General features: G+C 40.3%; 1 long non-coding RNA gene across 1 annotated transcript in view; it reads left to right on the top strand.

Moving 5' to 3' along the window:
* Positions 1–211: 211 nt before the first annotated feature.
* LOC139828223 (uncharacterized) overlaps positions 212–14902 on the top strand; it is a 175271-nt gene continuing 160580 nt past the window's right edge. The window contains exons 1-3 of the long non-coding RNA XR_011739598.1: positions 212–337; positions 9507–9598; positions 9862–9975. This is a non-coding gene — a long non-coding RNA (uncharacterized lncRNA). The remainder of the gene's footprint in view (positions 338–9506; positions 9599–9861; positions 9976–14902) is intronic.

Genomic DNA, 14902 nt, shown 5'->3' on the forward strand with positions numbered 1-14902 from the left:
GGAGTCTTATTGCCACGCCAGTCTGCCCAAATTTCCCTCTGCTGTTGAAAGAGCAAGTGATACAGATGTATTTCACTCTTAAATCAGGAAAAGGATCCATGACCTTTGAGTATGAACTGTCCTCAGAATGCTTGCTTTCTCTGAGCCAGTTGTACATCTATCTTGCAATACTTACAGTGTCCTTTTCACAGGTTTATCAGACACACGCAGACAAGAAGTGTGCAGAGGATGAAAGCATCTTGGCTGCAGTTCCACAAGAAGACCTAAGATTTCAGCAGAAATTCCAAGGACTTGAGATATTTTTCCAGAAGCCATTGGGAGATGGGTGCAGCAAGATGTAAGCATTTTACAGTGGTAAAGATAAGAGCAAATTTCAGATTTTGGATTTACAGAGAGGCTGTAACTTTCATCATTGTGAGTTCTTCATGTGTGCTGAGCCTCCAGGACCTTCCTGCCTGGGTTGTGCATGTCCAGCCACAGCCGAGCACTGGGACTGAGCGCTTCTGCAAGGGTCTGAGAACAGGGTTCTGCCTGCAGTTTGCAAGAGTGACTTGAATCCCTTCTGGACAAAATTATCTGTGGAAAAGTAAGATATTATTCTTACTAGCAATACTTTTCATATCCCCTTGCTTAGAATTACTTTTACAATGTGACTGAAAGATATGTTGCTAAGAATAAACTTGACACTTGCAATGCATTATAATAAAATTGAAGATAATTTTCCATAGAGAGAGTAAAAAGAAACATTTTTTTCTTCAGCGATGGCATAGCAAACTACCAGCTGTTCAGCCTGCCACCCTCTCACACTGCTGCATTGCATGGGAAGGAGGCAAATGTTTCATGCACTTTGAAACCTTTAATTTCTCTGACTAAGAAGCCCATTTTGCATTATTTGCAATTTTACGTATTTCATGACTTGTCACAACCTTAACTGCATTTGAATGCAGTTTCTGTGTGTGTTAAATATAGCCTTTTAAAATAAGTGACATTTCCCATATTTTACGCAGTGGCAAGTTGAAATTGTCTTAGTAAGTATCTTAAAAATATTAAATGATGTGCATGGTAGGCTGGTGAAAACAGGTATCTTGGTGTTTCGCCTTGTCTAAAGGGTTCTGGCAATATAGTCCACATGCAATGTGTCAGCAGAGACACCACAGAATGTCACCTAATGTGCTTAATGAGCATCATCTCTTTATGCCGGTTCCTCAAGTTGGAGTCATGACTTGGGTTCTGTGTGTCCTGGGTACTGTGCCAGAAGACAGTGGTTGCCTCAAAAAGTTTGTCATCAAAGCCAATCTCACTTTGAATCTTGGATTTTTTTTTTTCCTGTAATATTATAGTTAAGAAAAAATTCTGCCACCAATGGTGTAAATAGTTTCTCTTGATTTCACTGAATTAGCACTGAGCATATAAAGTGATCTATTTTTAATCAGGTTTTGGAAGCATTTAACCCTAAATTGTCTTATTCTATCCCACAGTTGTAGAATCATAGAATCATTTTGAAGAGACCCTCAAGATCATCGAGTCCAATCATTAACCTAACTCTGGGACTAAACCATGTCCATAAGAGCCTCATCCATATGACTTTTAAACACCTCCAGGGATGGTGACTCAGCTACTTCCCTGAGCAACCTGTTCCAGCACTTGACAAACCTTTCCATGAAAATTTTTTTCCTAATATCCAATCTAAACCTCTCCTGGTGCAACTTGAGACTATCTCCTCTTATCCTATCACTTGCTACTTGGGAGAAGAATGTACACAAGGAACCAGCATGAACTGCAGTATCCTTACAATATTAGAATTTAGGAACTGCTGAACCAAGTTTTTCCCTCAGAATGTCAAGGCAACAGATTTCATTTTCTTTGGCATGGGAAACGTCGAGGGAAAACTTTGGTTGAAATTTGTTAGTAAAAATATCACTGGCCACACTGATAGGTGTGGGCCTCCATTGAATGAAAAAAATACAAAAAAAACCCACAACAAAACAAGCCAGACTTGCACAACATTAAGCTCAAAGATGATTCTAAGTAGTACAGCACATCTCTATTGCATATTTCCTTATCTTGTTAATGTCAGCCTGAAAGTGTTCCAGGCAAATCTGTTCAGAAAAAGAGCACAATATGTATGAATCTCTCTGATCTAAACAAGAGAGGGTGCTCCTTACAGGTATGGAGTTTAAAAGGCATGGAACATACGCTGAATGATCACAGAATCACAGAATTGGCTAGGTTGGAAAAGACCTCAGAGATCATCAAGTCCAACCCTTGGTCCAACTTCAGCCCATTTACTAGATCATGGCACTAAGAGCCATGTCCAATCTCAGTTTAAAAACCTCCAGGGACGGTGAGTCCACCACCTCCCTGGGCAGGCCATTCCAATGCCTGATCACTCTCTCCGTAAAGAACTTCTTCCTAATATCCAGCCTAAACTTCCCCTGGCAGAGTTTAAGCCCATGTCCCCTTGTCCTATTGCTAACTGCCTGGGAGAAGAGACCAGTTCTCACCTGGCTATAACTTCCCTTCAGGTAGTTATAGAGAGCGATGAGGTCACCTCTAAGCCTCCTCTTCTCCAGACTGAACAACCCCAGCTCCCTCAGCCTCTCCCCATAGGTCATGTGCTCAAGTCCCTTCACCAGTCTTGTTGCTCTTCTCTGGACCCGCTCCAGCACCTCAATATCTTTCCTGGACTGAGGGGCCCAGAACTGAACACAATACTCCAGGTGTGGCCTCACCAATGCAGAGTACAGGGGAAGGATCACTTCCCTTGTCCTGCTGACCACACTATTTTTGATACAGGCCAGGATACCATTGGCCTTCTTGGCCACCTGGGCACACTGTTGGCTCATGTGGAGCTTCCTGTCAATCAGTACCCCCAGGTCCCTTTCTGCCTGGCTGCTCTCCAGCCACTCTGTGCCCAGCCTGTAGCGCTGCAGGGGGTTGTTGTGGCCAAAGTGCAGGACCCAGCACTTGGCCTTGTTGAACTTCATCCCATTGGAATCAGCCCATTTTTCCAGTCTATCCAGATCTCTTTGCAGAGCCTCCTGCCTTCCAGCAGGTCGACGCTGCCCCCCAACTTGGTGTCATCAGCAAATTTGCTGATGATGGTCTCAACAAAAGAAATCGTGGTCATGAAGCAATCAACTATTTGGATAAACAAAAATGTGGACAAAAATCTTTCTTCAGTTAAATGATCACAAACAGTGCAAATTAAGCCTGCACTTTCAAAAGGCTTTATTAATGTATGTTGGCAACTTTTTAACCTGTAATGTTATTGTTTTTGTATCAAATAATAGTACTATTTAGGGGGACATGAGACACTCACTGGCACTCATGCAGACAATAGTCTTGATAAACTAATAAAGAATTTTTAATAGCCTGTGATTGTAATGAAGTATCTTGATCAAAAAAACCCCAGCACCCCTAACCTGCCAAATTCTACCTGATCATAACAGTACATTTGCCAGCCGTTCACATGGGAGTAGGACAAGATTTGTCATCTGAAGTAATACCTAATCAATGCTGTTTCACAGTAGATGCTAAACATTTTTTCTAGTCTTGTGTGCATATAACTTTTATCTTGTATTAATCATGTCCTCTGAATCTTATTTTTGTTGTCTGTTTTGGTGCAGCCCAACCAGAACTTGCCATAAAAGAATAGCTGAGGATCACCCTCATGTTCAGATGTGCAAAAGTCAGAGTGGACAGCAGCATTCCAGGGACGGAGCTGGGTCGCGGATCTGCCCTGGAGTATGTAACACAGCACCCAGGTCACAGCCGGTCACTGGCTTCTGCTGCACTAATTCAGCTCTTAGGACAGTCGGAGGCCAAGGGCATAAAACTTTGATTATTATTTTTTCCTCGCTTTTGTCCATTGATGGGCCAGTCAGTTCTGCCTGTGTATTCCTGTGGCTTTTATGCCATGTGTGTCCCTGACAGGTGCTTGCAGAGAGGCTGTTTGGGATGAGCCCGTGTTTTAGCCAGGCAAAGCAAAGTGAGTCAGCTATAGCCTGCACGCAGCACTGAGCTGTGTCTCAGAGCTGGTGACGTGTCCCCGGCCTCCCACTGCAGGTAATTTTGTTCTGCAGTCAAGAGAATTTGCTACAATTCACTCACCCCTTAGTAATTTCCCTCCACTGCCCCAGCTCACTGCCCCTTGCTGCTGTCTGGTGGCACTTGCTGTCCTGCTCACCAGCAGCTTTGGGGGTTGGTTTGTGCTCTGCTTCCCAGAGACCATTGCATGCCATTGTGTGCCTTTCTACCAAAGCCACATTTATACAACGTGCACGGGGAATTATTCATATGAGTGTCTGAGGAATTTTACAGAGAAGGTCTATTTTAAAGGCTCAGGACAAAAAAAACCCTAAAACAGAACCATAAGAAAAAATGACAAGAAACACGAAGGAGATGGAAACTGGAGAGAGAGCAGGGAGTGCAATGATAGGGGAGGGAGGGAGGGAGCCCTGAAATGCTACATGCTTTTGTTTTCTCTCATCTCATCTGCTGTCTAATCTGCAGTACTTCCAAAAAGAAATAATGCACAGCTTAGTTTGTGGAATTAAGTTTTGAAGTGGATATAGCCCTGTACATCTTTACTTTGCACAGGGCCCCCAAAATCTTAGAATGTAGTATAAGCCATAGGGTGACAAAGTGTAATGAAACACAGGCAACAAGAGATACTAAGCAGGGCAAGCTTGATATATTTAAAATGAAGTACAGTAGCAAAAGGCATGTGTGCATGTGTCTGTATACACATACCTGAATGTATCCAAAATAAAAATAACCAAATTTTTCCAATCATAGAAGCTCAAGAAAAGACTGATACTTTCCTTCTCCAAACCTTATCCTGCTTCTGTTTTCACCTGTGAACGGAAAGTGAAACACAAGTGGAGTCAACCCATCTCGTAGTGGGAGTAAGATGATGCTTCTACAGCCTGACAGCCCTAGCTAAGCCCGATATTATGAACTGTGGTTTGTTTGTTTGGTTTTGATGTTTTTGTGTGTGCATTTGGGATTTTTTGTTTTGTTTTGTTTTGTTTTTGTTTGGTTTTGTTTGTTTGTTTGTTTGTTTTTTAATTTAATTTAATTTTATTTTTATTTTTTGGGGGTGTTTTGTTTTTTACTGCTGCTTTTAAATATCCTAAAGGCAGAGATTATTTACAACTGGCAGATGAAATGAAGGAAACAAATTTTGGGATGTACAAATATGGAAATTTTAAAAGCCTGATTTCTTTCCAATTTAGATGTTAAAAATTGCTTTGGCCAAGTAAGACTGTTGTTCTTTCTTTTGAGCTTCTGTGCTTTTGTTGACTTATAACATGCACAACTATAATTAAAAAAAAATGTTTGGCAGGTACTAAACCTCTTTAAAATTTGACATAAAACCACAAAGTATTTACCTTCTTTAAATAACTTATTTATTTTTAGGACCCCTCCCTTTCACTTCTCCCCCAACAATTTATATGAATGCATGGGGAAAATTTATAAAATGAAAACTTTGTAATGATAGGATGGCTTGGTTGACATTTATCAACAAAAACTGAGCTCTTGGTTTCAGGCTATTTTTCTATCTTGAATGAATTTTTATGGTTACATCATAAACCTTTGAAAATCATAGTTCATTGGGAAAAGGGTGACACAACCTTAGTTATGATATATCATGAGCTGCCACTCTAAAAAAAAAATATTAACTCCTTCTGGGAACCCAAAAATATATTGTGATGTTCTTGCACCATCTGCTTGATTATATTCCAAAAAACGTGATGGTGAAACACGTATAGTTAAAGTGTCGGTTTAGATTAATTTATCAGCTCCATAAACTACAAACACAGACAAGTACCTAAGCAGCTAACCGATCTATACTTCATTTGTCAGTACAGTGTGTTTCATTTGGAGGGTAGAGGACAAACGCATTTGTTTAAAGTAGTTAACTTTGGAAAGAGATGGCTTTTCCTGCGGATATGTTTTCCCTGGGCTATAATTCTGCTTTGGTGACAAAATTTGAAGTTTGCAAGTCAAGCTCTCAGGAACCTTGATGTAGGCTTAGAAATCACGACTTTTCAAATGTAAAGACTTGGAAAACTTTTTAATTAGTCCCTAGACTTTGAGGCTTTAGGATTTGTGTCTCGAACTCAAAACAAACAAACAAAAACTCTTATAAACACAGCTATGATTTTTACAAATTAGTAGACATCCTGGGGTTGGAACTTTGTACTAACAATTGGTGATTAGTTTGACAAACAGACATTTTCAGCGGTTGGATAATCAGGGTCTGTGTGCCCTCTGACACCAGGAGCATGTGTCAGACACCAGCTAGAACAGCAGCATTGAACTCTCAGTCATCTTTCCCTACTGCACTTCCACTGAGCACACGCTGGGCGTTTGTGGGTCACAAAGCTGACAAAACTGCAGATACTGGGAAATTTTATTCGTTTAGTGCAGCTATCAAAAGTTATTGACCAAAGAAATCTCAGCAGCCGAGGATGGATCTATTGGTAGAACTGCTGGCTGAAAGAAGTGAAAAGGATCTCCCTCCCCCAGTTCTGCAGATGAGGAATGAGTGAAGCACAGGAATTTCAGTTAATGCTATGTTGGCTGACATACAGGCAGCTTCAATTCTCTTTAATTAGTTCAGAGTTAAGTGACAAAGTATTTAATCAGCGAGCTAACAAGTGCTCTGTGCATGCGTGCGTTTGTGTGGGGGCGTGACAGAAAAAAGTAAATAAAATTACTTTCCTTGCTCTAGGTGAAATGGGATCCCTAATTTTATTACAGCTGCAATCAGTTTAGAGGCATGATAGAACAATAAAAATTGATTCTATCCTGTTTTATTACTTCAACAAAGTATTTCATTTAAGAAGATAATACTGTAATTTAGCTATTTGGCTTCTCAAAATATGAATTTAGGCCTTTTTTTCCACAGTGTCTCTGTAAGGGGAATGGGGGAATGATCAGCAGGTTTATCTTGATGTTATACTGTTGTATTTCAAGCACACCTATTTCTGTTTGCCACTGATCAGATTGAAGATTGAACCTCCTTTTCTTAGAAAGGTCTAGAAATCATGATCCACGTACATAAGCTTATTAACTTTCAGTATTGCAATTCATTACATCAAGGTCTTAAGATAAATACTGTGAAAACCCTCTAACTGCTGCAAGTCACTTACCGGCTTAGTAATGCAGATTACCATCAACACATGCCCTTGCGCTGCCTGTCTGCCAGAGTCTCTGTTGAGTAAGGTCCAGTTCATGACTTCTGCCTCAGATCCAAAGCCCTCTACAAAAATTTGCAGTTACTTGCAAGACTGTCACTCTAATGCACTGAACCGAGAACACATCACCCAGCAGAGGATGGCATATATGGTGCCTTATTGGCACCAAGCTCGTGGATCTCACACACCTGAGCTAGAAATGACCTGTGGACTTGTTCACTTTCAGAGTCATTAGTTCCAAGCTGAATTATTACTGTAGCCGCTGCTGCAGGCACAGAGGGGACCCCATGTGTTAGGTACACATGGAGCAGAAAGACAAACCTTTTCCTAAGCAATTTCTGAAACTAAATCAGTCAGGAGGCAATGAAGTTAGGTGGAGGAAATCAGAGAAATACTGAGGCTGTACCAATTCATATGTGCAACAGTCTGCGGACAGTAGGAACTCAAATGGGCTTTGAAATAAAAGAACCTGCTACTTTAAGTAGTAGCCAACTACTTTGCCTAATCAAGACCTGCCTTTACAAGTCTCTACAGAATGTGAGAAGAGACTTTTCCATTAACTGCTAAAAAAATATGTCTCACAAGCACAAAGTGACCCTTTCTAGCCTAGTGGCAAAAATCCTGAAAAGTCATTGAGATTTTTGTCATTGGTTTCAGAGGCCACAATTTCAGCCATAATCAATAATTTATAGTAGAGGCCATCCTGGAAATGCAGTTCCAGATCAGCAGGGGGAACTGGAATAGCTCCACTGTGGGTAGCTGGTTTATGGGGGAGCGGTGCAGGACGCACTGCCACAGCCCTGGGAGCAGCAGAGAGGGCAAAGCCCCAGCGTCCCCACAGCTCTTCTGAACTGCCCACGTAAGTCCACACCCAAGACAGTGGAAGCGATCAAAAATCCATAGTGTTCTCACTGCTCTTGAGCAACAGCCACAATCTTGGGAAGTTCATTTTTTAATTTACATTAGAGTGCTGAGAGAGGTTAGTTTGAGAAGACAGACATGGAAAACAGACTCTTGAATATGAAGCTGACAGGTTTTATTTAGAAAGCCAGCATATGCACTGGCTGCATTTGTATCTGCAGTGTTCCCCAGCTTGACAGGCAATCTCGAGTATGGTGTATATTAAAGGGTACTTTTGGATCCAGATTTTGGTTTCCTTCATACAATTCCTGTAACACAGAACATTTTTAGACAAGTACTGGTTTTGTTTTTCAATAAAGACTACAGATTCAGTTTCTCTCGGTTCTTTTTATTTAACAGCTCACTGAAAAAAAAGCGTTTTAGCATGGGTCTGGCTGCCTAGTTGGGCAAGTTTATTTGCATTCTTTCTATGCAAGTAAAATGCCATTGGAGTTGATCATAAAGCCCTGCCTGAAGAGACTATAGGAATGCATGACAAAGTTTTTTATGGTTTTAATTTAATCTCAGAAATAATATCCAGCAAGTAGAATGCTCTACATAGGTACATAAACAATATTCTCATATTCAGAATTCTCTTGAATTTCCCAGTGACCTTAGGAGGATGGCTTGATACTGCGAGTTTTCTCAGGCTTATTCCGCTCCTCTGAGATGACATTGTGAACAGCATGTTCACAAGAGCTTATGTCAGGTTATGTCATCAGTCACAAAGAAATGCATGTACAAGAAATATAGGATTGAAAACCACATGCTGTGGATGTCAGTTTAAGTCCTGACTCAGGAAATATCCTTAGGAGAGCACTTAAACATAATGCGTGTGTTTACATGCTTCCTTGAGAGGAGGTGGGCTGTAGAACATACAGAAGTTCTTTCTTGAAGTAAGATCAAAGAAAATGCATGTAGTACTCTTTGTAAGTCTTCCTAGAACTGGAAAAAATAGGAAACCTTGAAAAAAAAGCACCAGACGTAAATGTTGCAGTGTAGTGGTCCAGAGTCAAGGTGTTGCTAGTTCTATGCAATAAATAGTACCAGCTAAGGAGTAAGACCACAAAAGTAGAGAACTGATTTGATGTTTCTTCAATCAGTATTCTGTGAAAGGTTTAGATAAAGCACTCTGTTTACAGAATCCCCTAAAGATAAGAATAGCCATAAATGTTGCACTTGAAGAAATTCCTCTCAGTTATTACAGAAGTGGTTCCCACACAAATCTTCTCTTGTGTGTAGAAGTGTTCCTAAGGCATCTATCAGATAATTTCTTAACATGGCACCTAAAAATACATGCAAAATCTGACTGCACACAGAGTACAGTGATGCTGATGTGGTTCATGACCCTGGAAGCAGGTGACAAGCTACTTCTGCCCTTCTCTGCCTCTGCTACAGGTGGAGGTGACCTGGACTAGCTACACGTGCACAGGAAACTGGGACAGATGCTGGGAAAGAAGTACATGGATCCTGGAAAAGCAGCTGAGCAGGTCTGTAAATCCATTTAAGTTGGTCCCAATGATTAAACATTATTAACTATTTTAGAGTTAATATGACTTTTGTAAATTAGCAAACAGAGAAGCCTTCTGCAACTTTAAACTAAATTCAGAGATGGTTAAAAATCAAATAAAAATAAATGGAAGCTGAAATACTATTATGCAAGTTACATCAATTTATGTTTCCTGTTAGGCTCTGCTCAATTTTCTTTCTTTGACCCATAGAGACTAATGAACATATGCCACGATTTTTACAGCTCTCTTACAGATCTTCATTATATTGATTCAATGAGTGCAAGTGTGAAAAGAAGAGAAAATAAGAATATGGCAAAAATGAACTATTGGGATTTCACCCAAAGGAGAATCTTAAGGTATGTAAGTACTCTGACATGAAAATAATCCCAGGTGGTAAAGGCCCTTTAGCTGCTGAGATGACAAAACCAGACCCAAATTCTGGTACCTGATTGACTCACCTGATCCTTATAAATCTGCAGATGGGAATGATTTTGCTGTGGCCAATCAGGCCATTTCCTAAGTGATATCAGGAAGCCCTCAAGGCAAGTGTTGCTAAGTAAGAGATTTTAAGAACAAGCTTTAGAAAAGTAAGCATTTGAAAAAGGTAGAGGAGTTATGTTGTTTCTGGGTGTAGCTATGAAGCCTGAACAGCTGGAAGAGTTGCTGAAAGCTGATTGTTTAGTGACTGGTAAGTGAAACAAACTTGTGTTTTTAATCCAAGTCCCACAACTGTGTGTTCAAATAGTAAGTCCTGCAGCTGTTATTGCTTGTGTTCTGGTAATCTTAAAAGAAAGCTCCCTGGAATTGTAGTTTAGGACAGAGGTTGGAACACAGAAAGTAGGGGGCAATGATCACACTGTCAAGAAGGTTTCCACTTTCATTTGTCTGCTAGGTGCTATTTCTATTTGTAGCTAATGGTAGCTCATAATAAAACAAAAGGCTTGACTTTCTGTGGAGGAGCATGCTAGTGCATGGACTGAACGGTCTTATTTAAATGAGCATCTAGGCACAGGAATAATTATTCCCTGTCAGGAAACTGAAGCTTCTGGAGAGCCCTGGACATAGAGAGGACATGTTAACAGTGCTCTTGCCTTGCTACAATATAAGTACCATATGTGTTTTCTGTGGACTGACTGATTTCTGGCAGGGCTAGCCATGCAGATGTATGGCACCTCAGAGTTTCATACCACTGCTTGCCGTGTAAACCCAGGAGCTGGTTTCCGTTGAAAACTGAGCACAGTAGTACAGTGAACACAAATACAAATAGATGTGAGAAGTACAAATGGAAATGATAATTTTGGAGTGATCCTTCCCTAGATTTTTAAAACTGTTACTGTAATCCGTGGGAATACCACTGGTATGTAGGAAAAAGTTTTGATATGTATTTGTTTTCCCTTGGTTAAAATGAAATATTTAACTTAAAGTGTTAATTTGTGTACATGGACAAAGGGGAGTAAACAGAAGGGGGACAAGGACAGGGAAAGGGGAGAAAAGACTATCTCCAAGGAAGCTGAGGAGCTTTCCAAAGAACAAATACTATCATCTACTTTGTGGATAAACTGATTAGCTCTCTTACAATCACATCTCAGCTGATGAACTTTGCGATCTTCCTCTGTAAGAGCCTTCTATGGCTGTTCTATTTCATTCTTTAAGAAGATTAAGTGGGTAATCCTAAAGCTCCACAAAACCAACTGCTGTTTGGGCCCCTGTGTAATATGGCCCTTGAGCAATGCTTCACCAGTTTAGCTGTAGGGTTCTGAATAGGCTCACTTATTTGTGTGCCTGTGGTTTCCACTCTGCACGGCACAGTGTGCTAGACTTCTAGCAGCATAAGGAAATGACCCTTAGGAAAGCTGTGCCCAAATAACCTGTCCTCTCTCCTCCTTTCCCTTCCCAAGGGACAGTTTCTGTCTGCAGGGACACTGCTTTCATTGCTATAATGGCATTTGCAGAGAGATGGTCTCTGCACCATCTGGCTGTTCCAGGGTTTAAGATGCTCCAGGTGTTGGTGAAAAGATCTGCTTCATCAGGAAGTGTCCATTGTAGCATGCCTAGAGCAGAAAGTCCTATTTAAAAAAAAAACAAAAAACAAAAAACAAAACAACAAACAAACATTGGAAAGAGAAAGAGGTAAAAGCAGGAGAGCCAGTCAGCTGCAGGCTGAGCTTTAAACAACAGTCATGCCAGAATTGGGTCAAAATACTTGTTCTACGTAACCTGCTGGGACACAACAGCAGCCACTCAGGCTGGCATGTAATTTCTGTAAACCACACTGACCATCCTACTCAAATGTCACTCACTACAAGTGAAATTCCTAAATTTAAACCCACAGCCTTCACTCCAGAGGAATACAGGAACCTCTTTTTTTCTGAATGGTTCAAAATCCTGCAGTCATGGAATGTATTTGTAAGATATGAGTTAAATGTTCAGGATCTCCCACTTTTTCTGCTCTACCAGTGTTAAGGCCACAATCTAACAATAAGTTAAGCCTGTGCTTAATTCTAAGCATCTTAATGATCCGATGGTAGTAGCCAGTAGTGTGGTTGTTTGTCTGCTTTGTTGTAAAGACTTCCTTAAATACATTGCTGACCTTGGCCTTCTCTACCACAGGTTAAGACATTATGATAAAAAGTGAATAAGTTCAGTTGTATCATCATCCACAAAACTGTCAGTCCATTAATTTAAGATTTTTCTGATCCACATGTTTATTCTTCCCTATCTCTCCCTTAATGAAGCCTGGGATGTAGGGGGGGAGGAATAATTTTCAAGGTATAAATATTATAATAAATGGTAGAGGTATTTCAGTCAAAACTCTTACACTTAGTGGCTCTTTATATGAAAATGTAGGCCAGATGTTGATGGTCTTAAAGTAGTTCTCTGATGTCTTGCTTGCACATCTGCCTTTCTGTCCCACTCAGCATCCAGCAACCCTAAACCAGCATGGCTCAGTCAGAAGGCTTTCCAGCACCAGAGGATACATCCTGCACAGTGCTCCTGTCTTCCCTTTTGTGCTGTGGTGACTGGTAGAACCACAGCTATTTGCTGCAGATTGATTACAAACACAAGATTTTGTGAGCCATGAGTGCTGAGAAAATCAGGCATCAACTTGTCTGTGGTTTTCTGACTGTGGAAACCTGATTGCTTACCAAAAAGAAAAAAGTAAACATATGGCCACTGTGTTTGATTAATCTGTTCCTTCACATTCCTTAGCAAGGAATGAGGGGGTGACCAGACTTGAGGATAGATAAGTGACTTCTGGCTGCCCTTCAATTTGATCTCTGGTGATCACCATTAGTGTTGTGTGCAGTTTAATTGAATATTTTATATTGCAAAATGAATCAATAGTATTAACACTTATAATGGTCGAAATGGCTGCTGAAAAATGCTTTTGTCGGGGTGTTTTAAGTGGCAGAGTAAGGGAATAAAACAAAATATTATTGTTGGGAGAATTTATTTGATGATGGTGCTAAGGGTAGATGAAAAATGGATTAATTGTCCCATTCTTGACACTGCAGTGTGGATAGGGTTAATAACAGGAGTATGCTTTCACGGTGCTCTTCTGGCTGAGGAAGTTCATGGTAAACAAATGTAGGGATATGCTTTGATTGACAGTTTATTCTTCAAGGCGTTGATTGTTTCCTGCTATTCAGGTTGAAGGTAGGTGGTCCAGTAAAGAAGTGTCTAATTAAAATTCCTCTGCGGTGTGATTCCCTGAGAAAGGCATGAAACCAGCAACTGAGATAGCAGGAAACTTTAAAAATTCTGTGTTCCAGGATTTTAAAGTATGTGTTTTGCGTGGTCAATTTGGAAACCTGATTTTGGGGTTTTGTCCTTCAATGTAGCTGCCCTGTGAAGTTTCAAGGCAAGCAAGTGCCAGTGCCTTTGGTTTGGCTTTTGGCTAATGGCTTTGTATTTTCCAAGGACAACTTGCCAGGGGAAAACAGTGATAAACCTGACCTTCTCTCAAGATAAAGAGCAAAACAAACCAAGAAATTTACTTAGTTTTTGTTGAGGTGAATTTGAATTGTCGATCGCTCCTTTTCTTTGCCAGAATTTGACCCATGAACTCAGGAGTAGAAGGCAGATTAATTGTCGTAGCTGGCTGAAGGGTATAGCCTGTGATATAGGAAGACAGCTATTTCTATCATAGCAGTTGTGTGAACAGCAGCATTTGTGTCATGCTAATGAACACTGAAAACTCTCCCATTCCAACAAGTCTGTGTGCTATAGCTCAGCCTTGTTGCGGCTGCTCCTGTTGTGTACTGGACTGCTAGTAATTTTGTGTGCAATATTCTCTGTAAGCCAAATATCCTCTATATTGTGGATGTCTCTTCCTGTGTTACTCAAAAAAAGAATTACAGTAACTGTTTCCTAGCCTTCCTTTCTCCTGAAGTATTATACTAACTGGGCTGTCACGGGTAGTAAAATCCCAAATGTTTCATATGAAGAGGGCTTTTAAAGCATAAATTAATGCTGAGCAAGCACAAGTGTCTATCCTTTGCTAGTCTGTATTGTACATATTTTAATCTCCTGTAAGTAAACAAACCTCTTCCTAGTAATAACTCTAGATTGTATCTTGAAGAATCACACAACAGTTGAGTGGTGTTATGTTCCAAAGTACTGAGATATGACTATGAGATCCTCGCAGGAGAAAGAGCTGTTGCATATATAGAGAGCACTAAAAAAAAGTTTACTTTTTTCCCCATGAATTAATAGGTCCTATTCTTCAGCTGGCAATGGTCATATTTTTCACTGCAATGAAATATAAGCATACAGACCTATGAGGATAAAAGTGATTGTAACTGTATTTAATACAGGTATTTGCATATTCCAGATGACAGAAGGATCAAATGAGACTTCTTTTAGATCAGTATAAGTGGCTTTTTGATATTGTGGTCATTAATTCTGGATTTTACATAAAATACTTGGAAGTCAAGCACTCTTCCTTCATGGGTAGGTATTTCTAGAAACTGGCTGCAGCTTTATTGAGCTGTTTATTGTAAATGAGGGGGAAATAAGGGCTGTATGGCTTGAGATGGTAGAAAAAAAAGTCTAAAAGTCACCCTTTACAGAAACAAGGCCTGAACAGATGAAGAAAATAGGTTACTAGTTGCTTTATTTCTCAGTAAAATGTTTAGCTGTGGAGAATCTGTGCTTTTTAGCAGGATAATTCCTGAATCTTTGTTGTAATACTTTTGTGAGGATGAAAATTGACCACAAACCATTGTGCTTCTAGATGTACAGATGCCCTGGTACAAAGCAGTATATACAACCACCTTCACT

The sequence above is a fragment of the Patagioenas fasciata genome, chromosome 6, assembly GCF_037038585.1.
Source record: "Patagioenas fasciata isolate bPatFas1 chromosome 6, bPatFas1.hap1, whole genome shotgun sequence".
Classification (NCBI taxonomy): domain Eukaryota; kingdom Metazoa; phylum Chordata; class Aves; order Columbiformes; family Columbidae; genus Patagioenas; species Patagioenas fasciata.